The following is a 21,832-nucleotide window of genomic DNA, read 5'->3' on the forward strand; positions in this document are numbered from 1 at the left end:
CAAACTCTGGGCCCATTTCCACCCCCAGTTAGTCCACTCCACTCAACTGGTTCACACACTGAGTGGGTCTTTGGGTGTTATTTCTGGGTAGTTGTTTTAGAATCTCTTCCAGTGGTTTGTCAGTATCTCCTTCTGGTCCAAGGAAGGAAACTTTGTCAACCTTAGCATTGACCTTCAGAATATGTTTGTAACAGCGCTGCTTGTGTGGCATTAGGCTATGTAGTGATCGAAAGAAAAAAACAGACCTTTGTACATTTTTGCACTATATGGTGGGTGTATGAGGAGATTCATTTCCTGCACAGTTAAGTTCATGTGAAGTTACCTTGTGCTGTATTTGACATCTAGCAAGGTCTCTGTTTGGAAGGAAAGATCTAAGCTTAAAAATGAAGTGGCCAGAAGTTATGTTAAAAGTAGATAGCGTAGCTGGTTTTAAGAAAGGTTTGGACAAATTCCTGGAGGAAAAGTCCATTGTCTGTTATTAAGACATGGGGGAAGCGTCTGCTTGCCCTGGATTGGTGCACTCAGCAGCAACAAATACTAGTTTTGGCTGGCTCTTTCCCCGCATTTCTCCTCTCTTCCCCACGATTTAATATCCAGTTCAGGCAGTAAGTAAATGCATCGGCAGGGGGGGTCTGGTAAGTCTTGGGGGCTGGGGATGGAAGGTGAGAATCAGTTCTGTAGGCTATCAGAAATTTGCTTAATTATCTACTCACACAGAAAAGCAGTAAAGTCAATAGGTTCTCTGAGTGGGAACAACCTGTTTGATCTTGCACTCTTGTGATTGACCAATTGTTTATCACTGTTTAATTTATCACATTGATTAATTTGAGCACACCTGAGGTGTCCTATGATGGTGTGCACTGCAGGCAGAGGAGCCTTATTGTGTAAAGCACTGGAGAATTCTCTCCTCTCGCTTACCTCTCACGCTGAGGACACCCTGCTTCAGTATAATCATTTATATGATTTATCTTATAAACATTATTACGTGGTCTTTTCCTCAAGTGCTGAGACATCAGGTTGTTCCCACTTGGAGAACCTATTGACTTTTACTGCTTTTCTGTGTGGCTTTAACATTTTTGCTATTCAGTATACCTAAACTATTATTCAGTAGAAAAAATATGGTTTGTTCAATCAAATCCTGTGTGGACATTGGACTTCTATGAGTGAATGTTCTGCTTGATTGAACAAACTAAATTTTTTCTACTGAATAATAGTCTAGGTACAATGAAAGTAAATAGCAAAAATGTTTGAGTAGATAATTAAGGAAATCTTTTTCATATTGCTTGCTTATGGACTGGGAAAAAAGACTGTTCAAGCAAATGTCTCCAGAACTGCTTTAATGGAAAAATGTGATTTTTTTTTTTTAAGTACTTTGTGAAATTTATTGTTGTTGTGAAATTTATTGTTATACTTTGTTTAAACTTAAAAAGCGGTGTCATTAACAGTGAATCTAATCGAAAAATCGATTCAACAGGGTGAATCGAATCGAATGAAATATTTTTCTCTGAATCGGGCAGCACTATTGGCTACCATGAGAATGGGCTACTGGGCATGATGGACCATTGGTGTGACCCAGTTAGGCTATTCTTATGTTATGTTCTCATCTGTAGGGGCCTTTGTTTTCACTTCTTATTTTAATGTATTTTTTTCCTGGGAACTTATCAGTGTTTTTTTTATAATGGGAACAAAAATGGAAGAGAATTAATGTGTGTGGAATGGGGGGGTAACTAATTTCTTCAGCTAAATAATTCAATCCACTTCAAACAGACATAGGAGAACTCACGCACCATTCACACACCCTCCAACCAAAAACGTCAAAAGAAAAAAACTGTTCGACAACCTCCTAGCCATTCGAGCTGCAACACTTGACCCCCAACTCTACAACCTATTGACCTCGACCACAAACTACAAAACCTTAAAAAAAGAAATAAAAACCCTTCTATTCAAAAAACACATAAAACCAAACTAACATAATCAGAACTGTCCCAAGCATCACCTGCAACTACTCCATATGTACTTCTGATGTCATGACAATTCCGACATAATTTATGTTATGTTATGTTTGGAATAATGGTTACATAAATGAGGTTCAATAAAAGAAAATTTTCACTGCCTGTTTCTATTCTGACCATTTATTCCATTTCATGGTTATTGCAAAAAAAAAAAAAAAAAAATTTTCCATGAGGGGGGGGGGGGGGTGTCAAAAAATGATGGGCCCCGGGTGCCACATACCCTAGGTACGCCACTGACGTGACCTAAGGTACCTCGAATTGGATGAGGACTTCTTACCTTTGTTTCTGTTTCTTGACGCTCTTTTCTAAGCAGCTAAAAGGTCCACTCCTCGTAGAAACCATGAATGCTGCCTTGTCTGCTGGTCTTTGAAGGGCACAGTAGTCTCGACATGAGGGAGCCCAGAACCTGCAAAAAAGAAAGAGTTAGAAAAGATAAGAAAACATGGATTAATCTTCATAGGCACTGCAGAGCCATCGCTACAAACATACCACAGAAGAAGAAGTGGAAAGGAGAAGCAGCTCTGTGGACTAAAGAAATTTGCACAGGAGAAGCATCGTCGAGCTCAGTTATATGAATCAGAGATCAAAATGGGGACCAGGCTTCAAAGACAAGAGTCAGAGCTGGGATTTAGTGAACCAGAAATTAGGGAAATAGGAAAGGCAAAACCCAAAGAGAGCCATCTAAAGGACAGAAAATATCTGTGGGAGACATCAGAGAACTAAATAAAATATTAGAGAACTGGGGTCAGAGCTTTGATTAGTTCTCTCTACCCATATTAACCTTTAGAGAGATGAATTATAGACTTGGAACGAGGATCAGGCAGATGCGATACAGAAATCAAAGAAAAGAGGCTGATGTAGGAAGAGCAGCGGAGAAGCTAAGACTGATTTGTACTGGATTTCAGAAAAATAAGGAAGACCTTGAAATACAAACAGAAGTCGCACCGAGGGCCCCTTTTACAAAGCCGCAGTAGTGAATCCTGCCATGGCAAAGGCGAGACAGCCCACGGGAGTTGAATGGTCTGCATCACATTTGCCTTATGGGAATTGCTACCGCGGCTTTGGAAACAGGGCCCGCAGAATTTTAAGGTTAAAATAATAAAAGATTTTGCAGTCATTGCATGCTCATTGTCAAAATCAAGGCGCGGTGACTGCAAAGCCACTCTGCTAACTGCTGGGGACGTTGCCTGCATTTTGCCATTCAGTTAACACAGAGGAAATATTTTTTGGACCCCGCGTACACCGAATGACAGATAATAAGATGCAGTTAGTTACATCTAGAGAATGACAAGGGGACAAATTTCCCCATCCCGTCCCCATGAGTTTTGTCGCTGTCCCTGTTTACAGAATCACAGCTAGCGTTGACTATGTAAAAATTTAGGTGCCTGAAATATAGACCTACATTTCAAGTGCCTAGGTTTTTGGCCAAGAGCATTTAGGGCAGTGTCTAAATCATGCTCCACCCATAGAAACACCCATTTAGGCATTAGGGAGAGGGTAAGGCACAGTGGTTAGAGCAACAGCTTCAGGACCCTGGGGTTGTGGGTTCAAAACCCATACTGCTCCTTGTGACTTTGGGCAAGTCACTTAATCTCCCCATTGCCCCAGGTACATTAGATAGGTGGTGAGTCCACCGGGACAGACAGGGAAAATGCTTAAAGCACTTGTATGTAAACCGCTTTGTGTGGTTGTAAAACTAGAAAAAGGCAGCATGCAAGTCCCAGTCCCTTTCCCTGATGTCATAATGCCTGGCAGAAATCTAAATAGTGGCAACATTCCAGAGCTCATATTGTGATGTCATAATGCCACATTCCACCAATGCCTAAGAGCCAAACTCATCAGTGACGTCACAATGGCTTCAATGTTCTATACTTGGCTCACTTCTGATATTATTGGAGGAGAGTGTGGTGCAGTGGTTAGAGCTGCAGCCTCAGCACCCTGAGGTTGTGGGTTCAAACCCTTTTACAAAATCACAGAAGCATTTTTTAGAACAGGCTAGCATGCTGAATGCTCTGCGTTGCTCCCGACGCTCATAGGAATAGCATAGAGCATTCAGCGTACCAACTGGTGCTATAAATCGCTTCCGTATAGAATCAGCCCCAAAGCCCATAACACATCCACTCTCTACCCCCAGATTCACCCCCAATACTAAAAATAAATTTTAGATTTTAGTGCATTGGTAGCAGGCAGTGGCATAGCGAGGGTGGGAGGTGCCCAGAGGGGTCGTGCCCTCCTCTCCATCTCCCCGCTCCCTGAGGGCCCCCACACCACACTCGCCCCCCTCCCTTCTCACCCCCGTACCTCTTTAAATCTTCGCCAGCGCAAGCAGCTTCTCCAGCCTGTTGCTCACGCCCTGCGACCCGGAAGTGATTTCAAAGGGAGCCAGGCCAGCACAAGCAGCAGGACAGAGTAGCTGCTCATGCTGACATGATTTTAAAGAGTAGGTGGGTTGGGAAAGGGAGGGCACAAGAGTGGTGGTGGTGGTGGTGGGGGGGGGGGTTGAAGAGAGGCCCCACCAAGACGGCACCCAGGGCGCTCCGCTCCCCTTACTATGCCACTGGTAGCAGGCGCACATGCAAAAATTACTGTGGCAATCTGTGGTAAGTCCTTTTTTTTTTTTTTTTTGCAGTAAACATACATTAGTGCTTACCACAGCTTAGTAAAAGGACTCCTTAATAATTATGAGCCTCGATGAGATACCAGATTTGTCAGAAGTCAATCAGATACGGAATTGACAGGAGAGGTTCAATACCTGAATCTGATATTAGAATTGTTGGGTAATAAGGCCCTGATTCTATAAAAGGCCCCTAAAATTAGGCCTAGATTAGTTAGGCCTCCCCCCCCCCCCTTTTTACAAAACTGCGGAAGCATTTTTAGCACAGGACAGTGCGCTGAATGCTCTGCGCTGCTCCCGACGCTCAGGAACTCTAAGAGCGTCGGGAGCAGCGCAGAGCATTCAGCCTGCCGGCCTGTGCTAAAAAACGCTTCCGCAGTTTTGTAAAAAGTGTGTGTGTGGGGAGGGGGGGGGAGTGTTAATTATTTAAAAAGCCTTAATCTGTGTCATTAATTGAAAATGACAATTAAATGGCGGTATAGATGGTAGGTGCCTACCACTTTGTGGTAGGTGTCTACCCAAGACGCCTACCAGAAAGTAGGTGTGGTTAGGAGGCGGATTGTGGGTGGATCTTGGGCGTGTTTTGACTTAGGCAACAGGAAGCGCCTAACTTAGGCCCACTCCTTTGGGCCCAAGAACTCCGTGGCTTAAATAGAGCGTGGCTAAGGTTTCTAAACCTCCTGGTACCGAAGACTGCTTTAGTCACCGCTGGGCGCCATTCTATAAATGCGCTTCTCGGCACCTACATGTTAGGCACTGTTTATAGAATCAAGGCCTAAGGGCTTGTTTTGAATAGACTCACAGAACCAACCTTGGTAGAGTTTAAAATAACGACATTAATACTGAAGACACGAGGCAGATCTAAGAATAGTGAAGATGTCAGAATCAAAGCAATAACCTTAAAGACAATTGTTAAATCAATAGAAGGAGGGGAAAATTAAGTCAATCAGCTGCTGCAAAGTGGGGCAAGTGTCGAAAAGGCAGATGGAGGAAAGCTACGTCAAGGTATCAGCAAGGTTCAAAATAAAGGGAATAGATGCTCGAACTAAATTCACCATCAAAGTGTGGGGGGTGGGGCCAGAGACACCAGCATTTTATTGTATCTAAATGATGTAGGAATGAATCAGATGCTGATAAAAGTCTTAAAAAGAAGGCAAAATGAGACACTTTGTAACACTAAGTAACCTATCAGAGGGTTTACAGTCAGAAGCGCGGGAGACAAACGCGCGCCGACATTTGAGAGCGGACAATTGAGCGCAAGACTTCAGCGCACCCCTCTAAAAGCTTATTTTAAAGGGCTCTGGTGGGGGGGGGGATGTGGGGAACCCCCCCACTTTACTTAATAGTGTTGGTGCTGCCGTTGGGGGTGATTTGGGGGGGGGGTTATAACCCCCCATTATACAGAAAACTTTACTTTTCCCCGAAAAAATAGGTAAAAAGTTAAGTTTTCTGTATAATGGGGGGGGGGGGGGTTACACCCCCCACACTCCCCCAACACGGCAGCGCGAACAGTATTAAGTAAAGTGGTGGTGGAGGTGTTTCACCCACACACTCCGTTGGAGCCCTTTAAAATAAGCTTTTGTCCCGTCAGAGAGATAGGGACATAGAGAAAGCAAACCACAGGAATCAACCTGATGGCATAAGAATAGAAAACATAGAAAAGAATACGCAGGTGTCAGAACAGAGGGGGGTGGGGGCTCATTTTCAAAAAATACAGTTGCCCAGAAAATGGCATAAACTGGCATTTGGATGTTTTAATCACCAAAAACGTCCAAGTGCCGATTTTCGAAGCTAAACTTTTAGATGTCTTGCAGGGCATTCGCCCTCTGGGACGTCTAAATGTTAAGGGGGGGGTGTTGTTTGGATAGGCCTTGTAGCTTGGACATCTTGCAGGGATAATCGAACCTTTTCCAAGAAATATGGAGTTAGGCCTGTCTTAAAAACAAATACGAGCAGAAAAGGTACCCAAATGATTAGATGACCACAGTGGCTGAGTATGGGGGATGTGGTGGGGGGGGGATGCGGACTGCCCCAGGTGCCAAGTCAGTGGGGGCGCAGGCACCTCTCTGGGTTCACTGAACAGCAAAATTTAAGATGAAATGATCCACTTTTGGCACGACGAGGTTTGCGATAGCAAAATCCTGCTCCCGGTTTTGCTGTTTCATTTGGTCAATTACATCCCCCTTCCACTTTTACTTTTAACCGCAAACATCAAATGTAACTAGGTAAAAGTATGGCAACATTTTGAGTTGGAAAATGTGGTGGTTATGGGGGGGAAACTACCAGTAAAAAAGGAGATGACTGTCCTGGGAGAGTGCTTAGATAGTTGTCCGATAATGGAAAACCAAATATTACAAATAATCAGGGTGGGATACATGCAACTTCAAATACTTTATAGTTTGAAGCCAATATTGCTAGTACAGTGATTCCTCAGAATCCGAACGCCCCAGAATTCAAACGATTTGGAATCCGACCTTTTTTTTTTTTTCTTCATTTTTGCCCCGGAATCCGAACGCTGCTTTGGAATCCGAACTGCAAGCAGTGCTCAGCCCAAAGCTTCCCCTCTGACGCAGCTTCCTGTTTCCGCCTGGGAGGGAAGCTTTGGGCTGAACACCACTTGCAGCTGCCGTTGCTGATCTTGCTGTCTTTCCGCTGGAGATCCCGATCATGCTGCCTCTGCCTCTGGGGATCCCGATCTTGCTGCCTCTGCCTCTGGGGATCCCGATCTTGCCGCCTCTGCCGCTGGGGATCCCGATCTTGCCGCCTCTGCCGCTGGGGATCCCGATCTTGCCGCCTCTGCCGCTGGGGATCCCGATCTTGCCACCTCTGCCGCTGGGGATCCCGATCTTGCCGCCTCTCCCGCTGGGGATCCCGATCTTGCTGCCTCTGGGGATCCCGATCTTGCCGCCTCTGCCGCTGGGGATCCCGATCTTGCCGCCTCTACCGCTGGGGATCCCGATCTTGCCGCCTCTGCCGCTGGGGATCCCGATCTTGCCGCCTCTGCCGCTGGGGATCCCGATCTTGCCGCCTCTGCCGCTGGGGATCCCGATCTTGCCGCCTCTGCCGCTGGGGATCCCGATCTTGCCGCCTCTGCCGCTGGGGATCCCGATCATGCCGCCTCTGCCGCTGGGGATCCCGATCTTGCCGCCTCTGCCTCTGGGGATCCCGATCTTGCTGTTTCTGCCAGGTAGGCCCGATCTTGCAGAGTTTGTGGGACCAAGGAACGGATTAATCCAGTTTCTATTCTTTTCAATGGGAAAAAACTGTCTTGGAACTTGAACGTTTTGGAAATCGAATGGGGTTCTGGAACGGATTAAATTCGGATTCCAAGGTACCACTGTATATGATTTCCGTACGGTGGTTCAGACATTGATCCTGAGTAGGGTGGACTAGTGTAATTCACTATACTTAGGAATTGTGAAAAGGAAGTTGAGGGCCTTGCAAATGCTTATCAACTCCACTGCAAGACTAATCACAGGGGTTCCAGGAAGTACTCATACAACTCCTGTGTTGAAGAAACTGCACTGGATACCTTTGCAACAAAGAGTGCAGTTTTAAGATTGTTGCGATTATACATCAGACATTGTATCCTGCTTCCCCAAAGATCTTACAAGAATTCTTTGAGATCTATAAACCGAGAAGAGACCTTAGAGATGTAAATGGAATGAAATTAAGTTTGGAAGGTAGAATGTCGACTATGCACTCTAGGATCGGAGCATCAATGATATCTGTGGCTGGCGTAGAACTATGGCATGCCTTGCCTGGTATCCTGTGGTTTTATGTGGGCAGGATGAATTTTAAGAAAATGTTGAAAACTCAATTATTTACCAATGCCTTCATATACTAAGGGATAGCTCAGTCGATAACTGCCTTTTATAATTTTTCTGACATCAATGTATGATTTAAAGCTTGCTTGTATTTCTGAATTGATTGAATTTGTGCTCTATCCCTGTTTATAACAGGGACGATTAACGATGTTGTTTAGACATGTCTATATGTGATAATCGCAGGGAAACAAGATTTTATGCATGTGATATGGAAACCGCAGAACACTGCAGAACCAAGCTACGACCGATGATGTGGAAGCTATGTGGTCATCCCTGAAATCTACCATACATGAAGCGACAAGCCTCTACATTAAATCAGTACACAAACGGCGGAGAAACAACAAACCCCAATGGTACTCCACAGAAATCTCGCACCTCGTCAAGGAGAAGAAAAAAGCATTTATTTCCTACAAACGAACGGAGACTAGGGAAGCTAAACTAGAACATAGGGCGAGGTCTGCAGCGGTCAAAACGGCAGTCAGGGAGGCCAAACTTCGAGTGGAAGAGACTCTGGCAAAGAACATGAAGAAAGGGGACAAATCCTTCTTCAGGTATATTAGTGATAGGAAAAAGAACACAGGCGGGATAGTACGCCTTAGAAAACCAGATGGGAACTGCGCAGAATCAGATTCCGATAAAGCAGAACTACTGAATGAATACTTCTGCTCGGTCTTCACCTGCGAGGCACTGGGGCACGGTCCGCAGTTGCAGGCAAGGCCCAGCGTGGAAGACCCGTTTCAGAATTTCAAGTTCACACCTGGCGACATCTACTACGAACTGGCAAGACTCATGGTGAACAAAGCCATGGGACCGGACAATCTACACCCCAGGGTGCTCAGTGAGCTGCGTGATGTCCTGGCAGAACTGCTATCAGGACTCTTCAATCTCTCCCTAAGTTCGGGGAGAGTCCCCATAGACTGGAAAACAGCTAACGTCGTTCCACTGCACAAAAAGGGTTGCAGGGCAGAGGCTGCAAACTACAGACCGGTGAGTCTCACATCAATAGTATGCAAACTCATGGAAACACTAATCAAACGTAAATTAGATGCAATCTTGGATGAGGAGAATCTACAGGATCCCAGTCAACACGGATTCACCAAGGGTAGGTCCTGCCAATCCAATCTCATCAGCTTCTTTGACTGGGTAACAAAACAGCTAGACTTGGGAGAATCCGTGGACGTCATATACCTAGACTTCAGCAAAGCTTTCGATAGTGTCCCGCATTGCAGGCTGTTGAGCAAGATGAAATCAATGGGGCTGGGAGAAACACTAAATACATGGGTCAATGACTGGCTGAGTGGCAGACGTCAGAGGGTGGTAGTTAACAGTACCCTCTCCAAAACATCGGAGGTAACCAGTGGAGTACCGCAGGGCTCAGTCTTTTCAACATATTCATAGGGGACCTAACTCAGGGGCTTCAAGGTAAGATAACGTTATTCGCTGACACCGCCAAACTATGCAATATAGTGAGAGACGGCAATTCACCCGATAGTATGACACAGGACCTACATTTGTTGGAGCTTTGGTCCTCGAACTGACAGCTGGGCTTCAACGCTAAGAAATGCAAGATCATGCACCTCGGCAGCAGAAATCCGTGCAGAACTTACACCTTGAATGGTGAGACCTTAGCTAGAACTTCAACAGAATGAGACTTGGGAGTGATCATCAGCGCAAACATGAAAACTGCTGATCATGTGGAGAAGGCTTCATCTAAGGCAAGACAGTTGTTAGGTTGCATCCGCAGGAGTTTCGTCAGCCGGAAGCCTGAAGTCATAATGCCATTATACAGAACCATGGTGAGACCTCATTTGGAATACTGTGTGCAATTCTGGAGGCCACACTACCGAAAAGAGAGTAGAGTCAGGGCAACGGATGGCCACCAGGATGGTCTCGGGGCTCAAGGATCTATTGTACAAGGAAAGGCTGAAAAATTTGCGGCTGTACTCACTTGAGGAACTTAGGGAGAGAGGAGACATGATCGAGACGTTTAAGTATATTACCGGCCGTATCGAGATGGAAGAAGAGATTCTCTTTCTCAAAGGACCCTCAGCCACAAGAGGGCATCCGCTCAAACTCAGGGGCGGGAAATTTCATGGCAACACCAGGAAATATTTCTTCACCGAGAGAGTGGTTGATCCTTGGAACGAGCTCCCGGTGCAGGTGATCGAGGCAAACAGCGTGCAAGAATTTAAGAGCAAATGGGATGCCCATGTGGGATCCCTTAGAGGGTTAAGACAAGGGAACCTGTCACCAGGAGTGGGATCCCTAGGATAGTAGACTTGGGGGTGGGTCAGTAGAGTGGGCAAACCTGATGGGCTATGGCCCTTATCTGGCTGTCATCTTCTATGTTTCTATATAAATTTTTAAATAAATAAAAAAAAAGTGAAAGGAATAAATGTTATCCTGTACTTCTTTACAAGTAAATATATCAGACCTTTCACCTAAGTAAAGTAATTAGTTATATTTACTTATGCTGGCTTTGACAAAGCTGCGGTACAGGTTTCTAGTGTGGGCCGGCAAGGTTAAATACTCCAACGCTGATAGAATACCTATGAGGGTCAGAGCCTTTACCTTGCTGGTCCGCGGTACAAACCTCTACCGCAGGTATGTCAAAAGAGCCCTTAGTTAATATACAATACTGCAATTCCCCTAGGAAGATTTCCAAATACAGTACTCCCCTGAAATTTGCAGGGGTTCTGTTCCAGGGGAGGCAGGAGAGGGCAGCTGGAGTGCCGGCGGGTGAAGAAAATCACTCGCGGTCTGCTCTTCCTGTAGTAGTCGCGCTACACCAATCAGGAGCTGTTTTGACACGCAGCTCCTGATTGGTATAGCCCGACTTTACTACGGGAAGAGGCGGACAGAGCAAACCGCAAATGAGTGAGTTCGCGATTCGCGAACCGCAAATTCGCGGGGCAACACTATACAGAAAAAAGTAGGGTAAGCCCCAGAGAGAAAAGACTCCGAAAGGAAGGGTGTTCCACAAGAGTGGGAGTGTATGGTGCAGTGGTTAGAGCTACAGCCTCAGAACCCCAGGGGAGGTGGGTTCGAATCCAGCACTGCTCCTTGTGACTCTGGGCAAGTCACTTAATCCCCCATTGCCCTAGATACATTAGATAGAGTGGGAGCCCACTGGGATAGTTAGGGGAAAATGCTTGAGTAGCTGAATAATTTGTAATCTGCGTAGGATTATGCGGAATATAAATTGTAAATATATATAAATACACACAAAGTATATATAAATATAAAAGTGTATTGAAAGTCCAGCCTGTAAACAATGATAATCTCAAATTCAATACTGAGAAATGTTCCAACAGATAACAATAAGGACTCAACATGCTGCCGTGATTTGGTGGAAGCCAACAATATCCAAAGGAATTTACGAAGCTAGCTCAAGCAGAGTTAATAAATAGTATCGATGAATTATATTCAGAACATATTTGGTATGACAGGTCTAACAGCTGATAATCAATAAAATCCTAAAGATGTAGTCAGCAGCAGTTCTGCGTCTGTGAATTTTACAGAGCAGCACAGTAATAACACAGTAAATGTCAGCAGAGAAAGACCTACACAGTCCATCCAGTCTGCCTAGCAAGATGACCAGAGCTGAATCCACTTTATTATGATTAAACAATTGTATATTTATCTCTATCTTGTTCTGCACATTATCACTTAATAGTATACCCTACTGCTTAATATTGTGCACTATTGAAGCTACAATGTGTACCATTTGTGCCATCTGTATACCACTGCACAATTGTGTACACTATTGAAGCCACTGTGTGCACTCTTTGTGACATTCTGTGCACAATAGTGTATTTGTGTCATTCTGTGTACCTTTGCACAATAGTGTGCACTATTGAGGCCACAATATGAACTATTTGTACCCTTCTGTGCACCATTGCACAATTGTACACACTATTGAAGCCACAGTGTGCACTCTTTGTGACATTCTGTGCACCATTGCAAAATAGTGAATTTGTGTCATTCTGTGTATCTTTGCACATTAGCATGCACTATTGAAGCCACAGTATGAGCTATTTGTACTTTTCTGTGCACCATTGCACAATTGTACACACTACTGAAGCCACAATGTGCACTCTTTGTGACATTCTGTGCGCCATTGCACAATAGTGAATTTGTGTCATTCTGTGTACCTTTGCACATTAGCGTGCACTATTGAGGCCACAGTATGAGCAATTTGTACCCTTCTGTGTACCATTGCACAATTGTATACACTATTGAAGCCACAGTGTGCACTCTTTGTGACATTCTGTGCGCCATTGCACAATAGTGAATTTGTGTCATTCTGTGTACCTTTGCACATTAGTGTGCACTATTGAGGCCACAGTATGAGCTATTTGTACACTTCTGTGCACCATTGCACAATTATACACACTATTGAAGCCACAGTGTGCACTCTTTGTGACATTCTGTACACCATTACACAATAGTGTATTTGTGTCATTCTCTGTATCTTTGCACATTAGCATGCACTATTGAGGCCACAGTATGAGCTATTTGTACCCTTCTGTGCACCATTGCACAATTATACACACTATTGAAGCCACAGTGTGCACTCTTTGTGACATTCTGTACACCATTACACAATAGTGTATTTGTGTCATTCTGTGTATCTTTGCACATTAGCATGCACTATTGAGGCCACAGTATGAGCTATTTGCACCCTTCTGTGCACCATTGTACAATTGTATACACTATTGAAGCCACAGTGTGCACTCTTTGTAACATTGTGCTCCTTTGAACAATATTGTGCACTCATGATGTCATTGCCACCAAAATGAAAAAAAGCCCCACTGTTTAAGCTAAATAAAATGAGAAATTTTGTAAATGCCAAAGGAAATGAAAGAACCCCCCACCCCCCCCCCCACCCCCATTTTTTGGCATGCACATCACTAGTATATGGCTTTTGAACACTTACCTCTTCAAATTATAACAGAGTAACCGAGTTTGGTAGTTTAGTGCCCAATTTGTCTTCAACAAGTCTGAGTGATCTTATCCTAATATTTAAAATGGCTAGTGCAGATGTTCCATAGAAGGTAAATGTGCCTACCTGCAGTGCAGCCAACTTTGAAGTAACAGCTCTCAGTTTAAATAGATGAGGTGGACCTGTGACTCATCAAATTCCTTTATTTCTTCTTCAGCCTTTCACAAAACTAGCCTCATAGTTTCAACTCAAGTGCTTGCTACACTCTCTCCTAATACATGCCGGGTTCAGATTTGAAGTAATTTGATTCTGCTCTCCCTCACTGAAGCTCATATTCCTTCCTTTGACTGTGCCTTTCCCTATCCGAGAAAACAGATCTTATCGCTCCTCCTGTAACCCCTGTAAATATTTAAACCAAGTGATTTTTTTTTCCCTCCAGACCATAAACACCATGTATACGGTAAAGCCCGTCAATCCCTGTATCAGTTCAGCTGCTTGCCTGGATGCCTTCTCAAATTCTCTGAAACATGGAGTATAGCACTATATACAATCGATGTGGCTTTACTCTGCATACTGCCTTAGGAGGAGGCGTGGCCTAATGGTTAGTGCAGTGGCCTTTGAGCCTGGTCAACTGGATTTGATTCCCATTGCAGCTTCTTGTGACCTTGGGAAAGTCACTTAACCCTCTACTGCCGTAGGTACAACACTTAGATTGTGAGACCCCCGGGGACAGGTACCTGCATACATGCGTATAGTGCTGCAGCATACATCTAATAGCACAACAGAAATAATTAGTAGCAGCAGAACAAAACAAGCCTAGGGAAGTGTGTGGCACAGTGGTTAAAGCTACAGCCTCAGTACCCTGCAGTTGTGGGTTCAAATCCATACAGCTCCTTGTCACTTAATCCCCCCATTGTCCCAGGTACATTAGGTCGATTTGTGAGCCCACCAGGATAGAAAGGGGAAAATGCTTGAGTACCTGAATAAATTCATGTAAACCGGTCTGAGCCCCCCCGGGAGAACAGCATAGTAGACTGAATAAATAAGTAGTGTGAGAAGGTGGAGTTGGTGATGATGAGGACTGTATCTGAATCAAGAAAGCATGGGACAAGGAAGTGGGATCTCTTAGGGGGAGGAAGAGAAAGCAGATAATATGGATGGGTAGATTGGATAGGCCATCATTTTCTCTGCTTCTATGTGCCAGTAAAGGGACATGCCTTCCTACAGGTATTTTAGAAAATGCCACCAAGTAAGCATTTCCTGACGTGGGCATCTGAATTCTGCGATCTCCGCTCTTTGTAAAATGGGGCTCTTTCTGTCTCTTTTTTGCAGAGTTATTTGCCCCTGGGTGGATGCGCAGACATGAACCCCTTTGACAAATTCTCTCTGATATTCCATATCTAGGAAAGTATTTCTTAAAAGACACCATTTTTTTTTTTCATGTGTGCAGCGGTAACTACACAGATTCTGTGGTTTCCTATCACCTTGTGACAAGGCTGTCAGAGCAGGATTTGAAGATCTGAGGAAGAGAGTTTCAAGCTTTGAAACTGCATTGTGAACCGCAGGAATTGTTGTTTAAAGAGCTCAGGTATAAAGTCGCCATGACTAAGCACAACTTTAAAGGGACAATGGAGCTCTGTGAACCATTGTGTAAGGACAAGAATGTTTTTCTTTGACATCTGGAAAATAAAACTAGTAACTGAAATCTGAGACGGGAAAACTTTCCTAGGTTATCTTCAGCTATTCCACTTGAACACTCTCTCATCACCATCTTTGCCCCGAGGCATGTAATACGGGCCCATTCTCACTTTCTCGCCATGCACAGAAGAAATCACAAAGGTGAGACTAAAACTTTCTCCCACGGGGGCGATTTCTCCAAATGGATCAGTTTTGCGCATACCATGACGGTAATGAACCTCGCTCCTAAGCCAGGGTACATGGAGCAAGAGCTCAGTCTCTCAAATGTGCCTCTAACGCTGGCTGTAGCACTTGCATTGTGCCCAAAAGAGCTTTTTTTTTTTGGGGGGGGAACACATTGCCAGAGGTTGTGGTAAGAGCGGATAGCATAGTTGGTTTTAAGAAAGGTTTGAACAATTTCCTGGAGAAAAAGCCCACAGTCTGTTACTGAGAAAGACATGGGAGGGGGGGGGGGGGGGGAAGCCACTGCTTGCCCTAGATCGGTAGCATGGAATGTTGCTACTCTGGGGATTCCGGAATCTTGCTACTCTTTAGGATTCTGAATGGAATGCTGCTACTCCTTGGGTTTTGGCCAGGTACTAGTGACCTAGATTGGCCACTGTGGGAACGGGCTACTGGGCTTGATGGACCATTGGTCTGACCCAATAAGACTATTCTTATGTTTTTACGTGAGCCAAGTATAGGACAATTAAGCCATTGTAACATGACTGATGAGGTTGGCTCTTAGGTACTGTGGACTGAGGCTTTATGACATCACAATCTCAGCTCTGGAATGTTGCTCTCAATGGGGTTTTGGAATCTTGCCTTTCTTTGAGATTCTGTATGGAATGTGCTGCTCCTTGGGTTTTGGCCAGGTACTAGTGACCTGGATTGGCCACCGTGGGAATGGGCTACTGGGCTTGATGGACCATTGGTCTGACCCAGTAAGACTATTCTTATGTTTTTACGTGAGCCAAGTATAGGACAATTAAGCCATGACTGATGAGGTTGGCTCTGAGGCACTGTGGACTGAGGCATTATGACATCACAATCTCGGCTCTGGAATGTTGCTCTTATTGGGGTTCCGGAATCTTGCTATTCTCAGAGATTCTGCATGGAATTTTGATACTCTTTTTGGTTTTAGAATCTTTTGTTACTCTTTGGGATTCTGGAATGTTGCTACTCTTTGGGTTTTGACCAGGAACTAGGGACCTGGATTGGCCACCGTAAGAACAGGCTACTGGGCTTGATGGACCATTGGTCTGACCCAGTAAAGGCTATTCTGATGTTCTTATGGGGAATTCATAAGATGTAACATGTATAAGCAACTTCTCCAAATGTGCTTGCAATTTCGATTTGTTCAAGCCTGTGGCACCCAAAATGATGTATCTTTCTGCCAAATTTTCTTGGTCTTAGACTATGGGCTCCTTTTACTAAGCTGCGATAGGGCTTTAACGCATGGCATAGCGCATGCTAAGTTTCCGCGCTAGACCTTAATGCCAGCATTGAGCTGGTGTTAGTTTTTCCGCATAGCGCGTGGTAATTTCCTGCATGCGGTAAAAACGCTAGCGCACCTTAGTAAAAGGAGCCCTACATTTCTTGGTACTCTTACCCAGTGGCGGACCTAGAGTAAGTGACACCAAGGGCTGCTCATTTTTTTTTACACCCCCCTTATAAAAATAATTTTATTTATTTTTATATCCCGTCCTCCCCAGAGAGCTCAGAATGGGTTACAATATAATATTACATAGGGTTACAACCTCTCCAATCCCACACCAGCTTTCCTCTCTCTTTTAGGTCCTAGTTCATGCTTGCTGTCTAACACCAGCTCTGGCAGGATATACATTTCAAATCTGACTTATTGTAATCACAAAATAGAAAATAATGGCCGTCCACTACAAAACCACGCTCTATGAATTCTATGAGCGTCAGAGTTCTTACCGCTAGCGTGGCTTTGTAAAGGAGAGGGAAAATGATTTTTTTTTCTACCTTTTGTTGTCTGGTCAACTTATTATTCAAATCATGTTGGTCCCAGGCTCTGGTTTCTGTTTATCTTCTGTTAACTCGCTCACCAGAGTCTCCTGTCCATTAGACGTTTTCTTCTTTCTCTGTGCTCACCTTCCATCTTCCATCTCTGTACCTTCTCTTCCACTGCCATATCCAACATTTCTGTTTCTTTCCCACTGTCTACAATCTCTCTCTCCCTGCCTTGTGCCCTCTCTATTCCCCTCCATGCAGCATCTCTCCCTTCCTCCCCTCCATTACTATGTGCAACATTTCTTTCTCTCTCCCATCTTCCCCTGCCCTCCACCCTAGGTCCAACATTTCTCCTTCTCTCTTCTCCATGCATGTCTCCCTCCCCTCCACCATATGCAGGATTTCTCCCTCTCACCCCTTTCTTCCTCTTTGCTACATCTCCCTTCCTCTTCTCCAGCTCATGTCCAACAATTCTCTCTCTCCCCCACCATGTGCAGCAGTTTTCCATCCCTTCCTCCTATCCCCCTGTGTAGCAGTTTCCTAGCCCTCCCTTCCGTCCCCCTGTACAGCACCTCTGGACCTGACCAATTCATCACCCCATCCCACCATGAGATTTTTTTCAGCCTGCCCAACCGGGGCTTCTCTCTGCTGCATCATCAGTGATGTCATCGGTGACGCAGCAGAGGGATGGCTCCGGCGGGCCGTAAGAAGCCTGTTCAGAGCATTCTCTCATTGTCGGCAGCATAGAGCACTGTCTTACCCATAGTCCAGACAATTGGGGGGGGGGGGGGGGTGGAAGTCTGTCAGTAGATTCTTTTTTCTAAAATACCACCAGGTATAAAAGCATATCCTGATCTGGACATCTCAGTTCTGATACCAACACTCTTCATAAAATAGGGCTCTTTCGGTCTCTTCTTTGCAGAGTTATGAGTATTTGCCCCCCTCCCACCCCTTCCATTTATGTAAATAAATAGTATGTCTGTTCTCTTCAAGACAGACGGCCCGATATTCAGTGAGACTTAGCCAGCTGCAATTGGTTCCTGGCGCTGGCGTAGCGAGGGCAGGTGGTGCCTGAGGTGCTAGCGCCCCCCACGCCTTCCTCTCTGCTCATTGTGACCCTGGGCAAGTCACTTAATCCTCCGCTGCTGCAGGTAGATTACATAGATTGTGAGCACACCAGGACAGAGAAGGAAAATGCTTGAAGAACCTCTATGTAAACCTCTTTGTGTGGTTGTCAAACTACAAAAAGGCAGTATACAAGTTCCAGTCCCTTTCCCTGATGTTATAATGCCTAAGAGAAACCCAAATACTGTAGTAGCAACGTTCAAGAGCTCATCTTGTGATGTCATAATGCCACATTCCACCAGTGCCTAAGAGCCAACCTCATCAGTGATGTCATAATGGCTTCACTGTTCTATACTTGGCTCACGTCTGATATTATTGGAGGAGAGTGTGGTGCAGTGGTTAGAGCTACAGCCTCAGCACCCTGAGATTGTGGGTTCAAACCCCGTGCTGCTCCTTATGACTCTGGGCAAGTCATTTAATCCTCCACTGCCCTAGGTACATTAGATAGATTGTGAGCCCACCAGGCCAGATAGGGAGAATGCTTGAAGCACCTGTATGTAAACCGCTTTGAGTGTGGTTGTATAATTACAAAAAGGTGGTTTACAAGTTCCTTTCCCATGGTTTCTTTCTTGGCTGAGATTTTGTAATGTCAGGCTATTTATTTTGCTCACTGAGCATTTTCTTAACATGTGTTTCCCAAAGATACAATATGTTTAATTCTTTTCTGAAAGGATTTGGGTTATTTAATTTTATTGTTCATTTGTATCTTTCATATGGATTGTTATTTCTGTAATTGCCTATTATATTATATCATTAACTTTTAGAGTATGCTTTGCATAACTTAAGGGGGAAAAATGTTACAGATGATATACGAATCTGTGAAAGAGTGTACACTGTGGAAATGGTGAAAAAAGTGAACTCAAAACCTTGATGGACGGGTGAAACTTGGAGAAGAATGACCTGCATTATTTTTTTTTTTTCTTATTATGAGTGATTTTTTTTTTTATTGTTGTTGTTTATGGTTTTAATTTAAGATTAACCCTTTATTTGCTATAGTTGCTCAGAAGCAACATGTGTTTTCTATGGCTCTTGTGGGAGATCTGCGTATTCAAAACGCGGCGATCAGACATTTATTAAACCTCCGTGCCCGCGAACCTTGCTACCAGGCTCTAGCGTGGGCTCACTGGCTGCCTGTAGCCAAATGTTGTATTTTCAAGGGCCTGATGCTAATGTTAAAATCCGTGCACGACATGGCACCGGGCTATGTGATGGCTAAACGTCGTCCATATGTGCCTAACCGGTCCCTCCGCTCCCAGGACAAAATACGCCTCAAAACGCCCTCTAGTCGTGCCCTTCAACTGCAAACCGTTAAACGACGGTCCTACTCCCACTTCATACCGAGCCACTGGAATCGACTGTCCCCACAGATCAGATCCCATGAACTCCTGAACTTTAGGAAAGCAATAAAAACCTACCTCTTCACCTAACTCCCCTGCCCATGACGGACGGATTACAAAGAAATGTATATTGGTACCAGATCCTGGTATGTGTCACATTAGGAAAATCTTAGATTGAAAATCTTGCGCTGTAAATATGGCAAATCGTAGCCGGTAAACCGTATATTATGTATATTAATATCAGACCCTTTGTATTCCGTACAAACGTAAGGAAGTTCTTCTTCGCCCAGAGAGTGGTGGAAAACTGGAACGCTCTTCTGGAAGCTGTTTTAGGGGAAAACACCCTCCAGGGATTCACGACAAAGTTAGACAAGTTCCTGCTGAACCAGAACATACGCAGGTAAGGCTAGTCTCAGTTAGAGCGCTGGTCTTTGACCTAAGGGCTGCTGTGTGAGCGGACTGCTGGGCACGATGGACCACTGGTCTGACCCAGCAGCGGCAATGTTTATGTTTTTATGTGCCAAGTTAGGATAAAAACTTGTATTGTAATCTTATACTGAAATTATGTATGTTTAACTTGTAACCCGTTCTGAGCTCTTTGGGGACAACGGGATGGAAAACGAATTAATTAATTAATGAATCTGCATCTCCAAATGCCTGTTACCTTGGCATTGTTGATCTCGTTCAACATCAAGTTACGTAAAGCTGTGGTTTTTATAAACAGATGTGCTAGCGTGACTTTTAGCTCCTTTTCAGGGGCCCACTGCCATGGCTCCAACATCTTGTTCCAGACATTAAACCAAAATATTTTGTTCTATGAAGGAAAAATATGTACTCTGCTAGCTGTGCTGTTTATACTTTTGCTGTGTCACAAGTGTCTGATGAATTTCTATTATTCATATAATATTACACTTCTCCCTCTATATTCGCGGCTTCAGCAATCACGGTTTCGATTATTTGCGGTTTTTAGCTTGCAGGCTCCTCCCCCCCAAATTACATCAGCTTGCATAGAGATATCACTGATTCCAAGCGTTTACAGAGAAAATCACTGATTCCCGCCACGTTCTTCACCGTGTTTTGCCTCTCCTTCAGGTACAGGCCAGGTCTCCCACCGTGTTATTCGCAGTTCCACCATATTCACGATGGTTTTTAATAGAAAACAGTAAATAACATATGAAAAAGTTATTTGCGCTTTTTCTGTATTCGTGGGTCTGTTAATCCCCTATCACAGCGAATGCGGAGGAAGAAGTGTAGTGTTTTTTAAAGTCTTAACTAAAAGTGTATCTAATACATATTAGTTATGCCCCCCTTATATTCTGCATAATACAATTATCCTCATCAGCTTCATCATCTGCCAATTAAAGGGTTAATTCTTTGACTAGATTTCTTTTCTGTAACAAGCTCTTTTCCTTCTGTAAGTATTAAAACATTTCAATACAGATAAAAAGAAATTAAAAAGTGAACTCGAAAAAAGCTAAGGAGAATGATCAACGTCTTGAGAAATGAGCTTCAGTCATAAACCTGTAAAAATATGCATTTGAAGAGCACAAAATTCATTAGCAAGCTTATTATTTAGAAGGACAAGATCTGGAAACCATCAAATAAGAAAAAGATCTAGCTGTATTCAATTCAGATGACCTCAAGGTTGCCACCCGGCCCCAGTCATTATAATGAAGCAATTGGAGAAGCTAGCACAATGCTCGGTCATATAAGTAATGATATCATCAGCATGACAAAAAGATACTCAAAATATTCTCACTGGAGGAAAGAAAGAAGGGAAAGAGGAGATACGAAGTGAACATTCAACGATTTAACAGGTTTCAGTAGATTACTGGAAGGGGAAATTTTCAATAGAAAAAGACTCTCGAGGATAAGGGTTCATGATATAAAGCTAGAGAGAAATGTTCTGGAAACATTAAAAAAAATACATATATATGTCTTTTTTTTTTTTTTTTTTAACTGAGCTTGAAATAGATACCTGAAATAACCCATCTGCAGAGCTGGCATAGAGTTTTGTGATGAAATTCAAGCACAGTGGAGAGAGAGATGGAGGGCAGTGGGAGGAACAGGATTGAGAGGGTGCAGTATTCCAAACAACCCTCTTTCCCTCCGTGCAGAACAGAATCAAGGGGGAGAAGTGACAAGGAAAAAAATCATTGGGTGTCCAGGCTGCTATGCTACAAGCAGGCTCCAATCCCCCAGAAACCAAACCCCCTAATTCTAAATAGTGTGCCACAAATTAGGTGCATAACTTTAGGCACTCATGCATACTACATGTGAGGCGCCCAAATAGGGGTAAATGGCAGTTATAGACTAGC

General features: G+C 44.2%; 1 protein-coding gene across 1 annotated transcript in view; it reads right to left on the minus strand.

Moving 5' to 3' along the window:
• The window catches only part of ELFN1 (extracellular leucine rich repeat and fibronectin type III domain containing 1), a 181,959-nt gene extending 168,306 nt beyond the window's left edge, over window positions 1-13,653 (minus strand). Inside the window, exons 1-2 of the mRNA XM_033962693.1 lie at window positions 13,525-13,653; window positions 2,290-2,418 (exon numbers count right to left, since the gene is read on the minus strand). The gene's annotated coding sequence lies outside the window, so the exon portion shown is untranslated. The remainder of the gene's footprint in view (window positions 1-2,289; window positions 2,419-13,524) is intronic.
• Window positions 13,654-21,832: the final 8,179 nt, after the last annotated feature.

Source organism: Geotrypetes seraphini, chromosome 11 (genome assembly GCF_902459505.1).
Source record: "Geotrypetes seraphini chromosome 11, aGeoSer1.1, whole genome shotgun sequence".
NCBI lineage: Eukaryota > Metazoa > Chordata > Amphibia > Gymnophiona > Dermophiidae > Geotrypetes > Geotrypetes seraphini.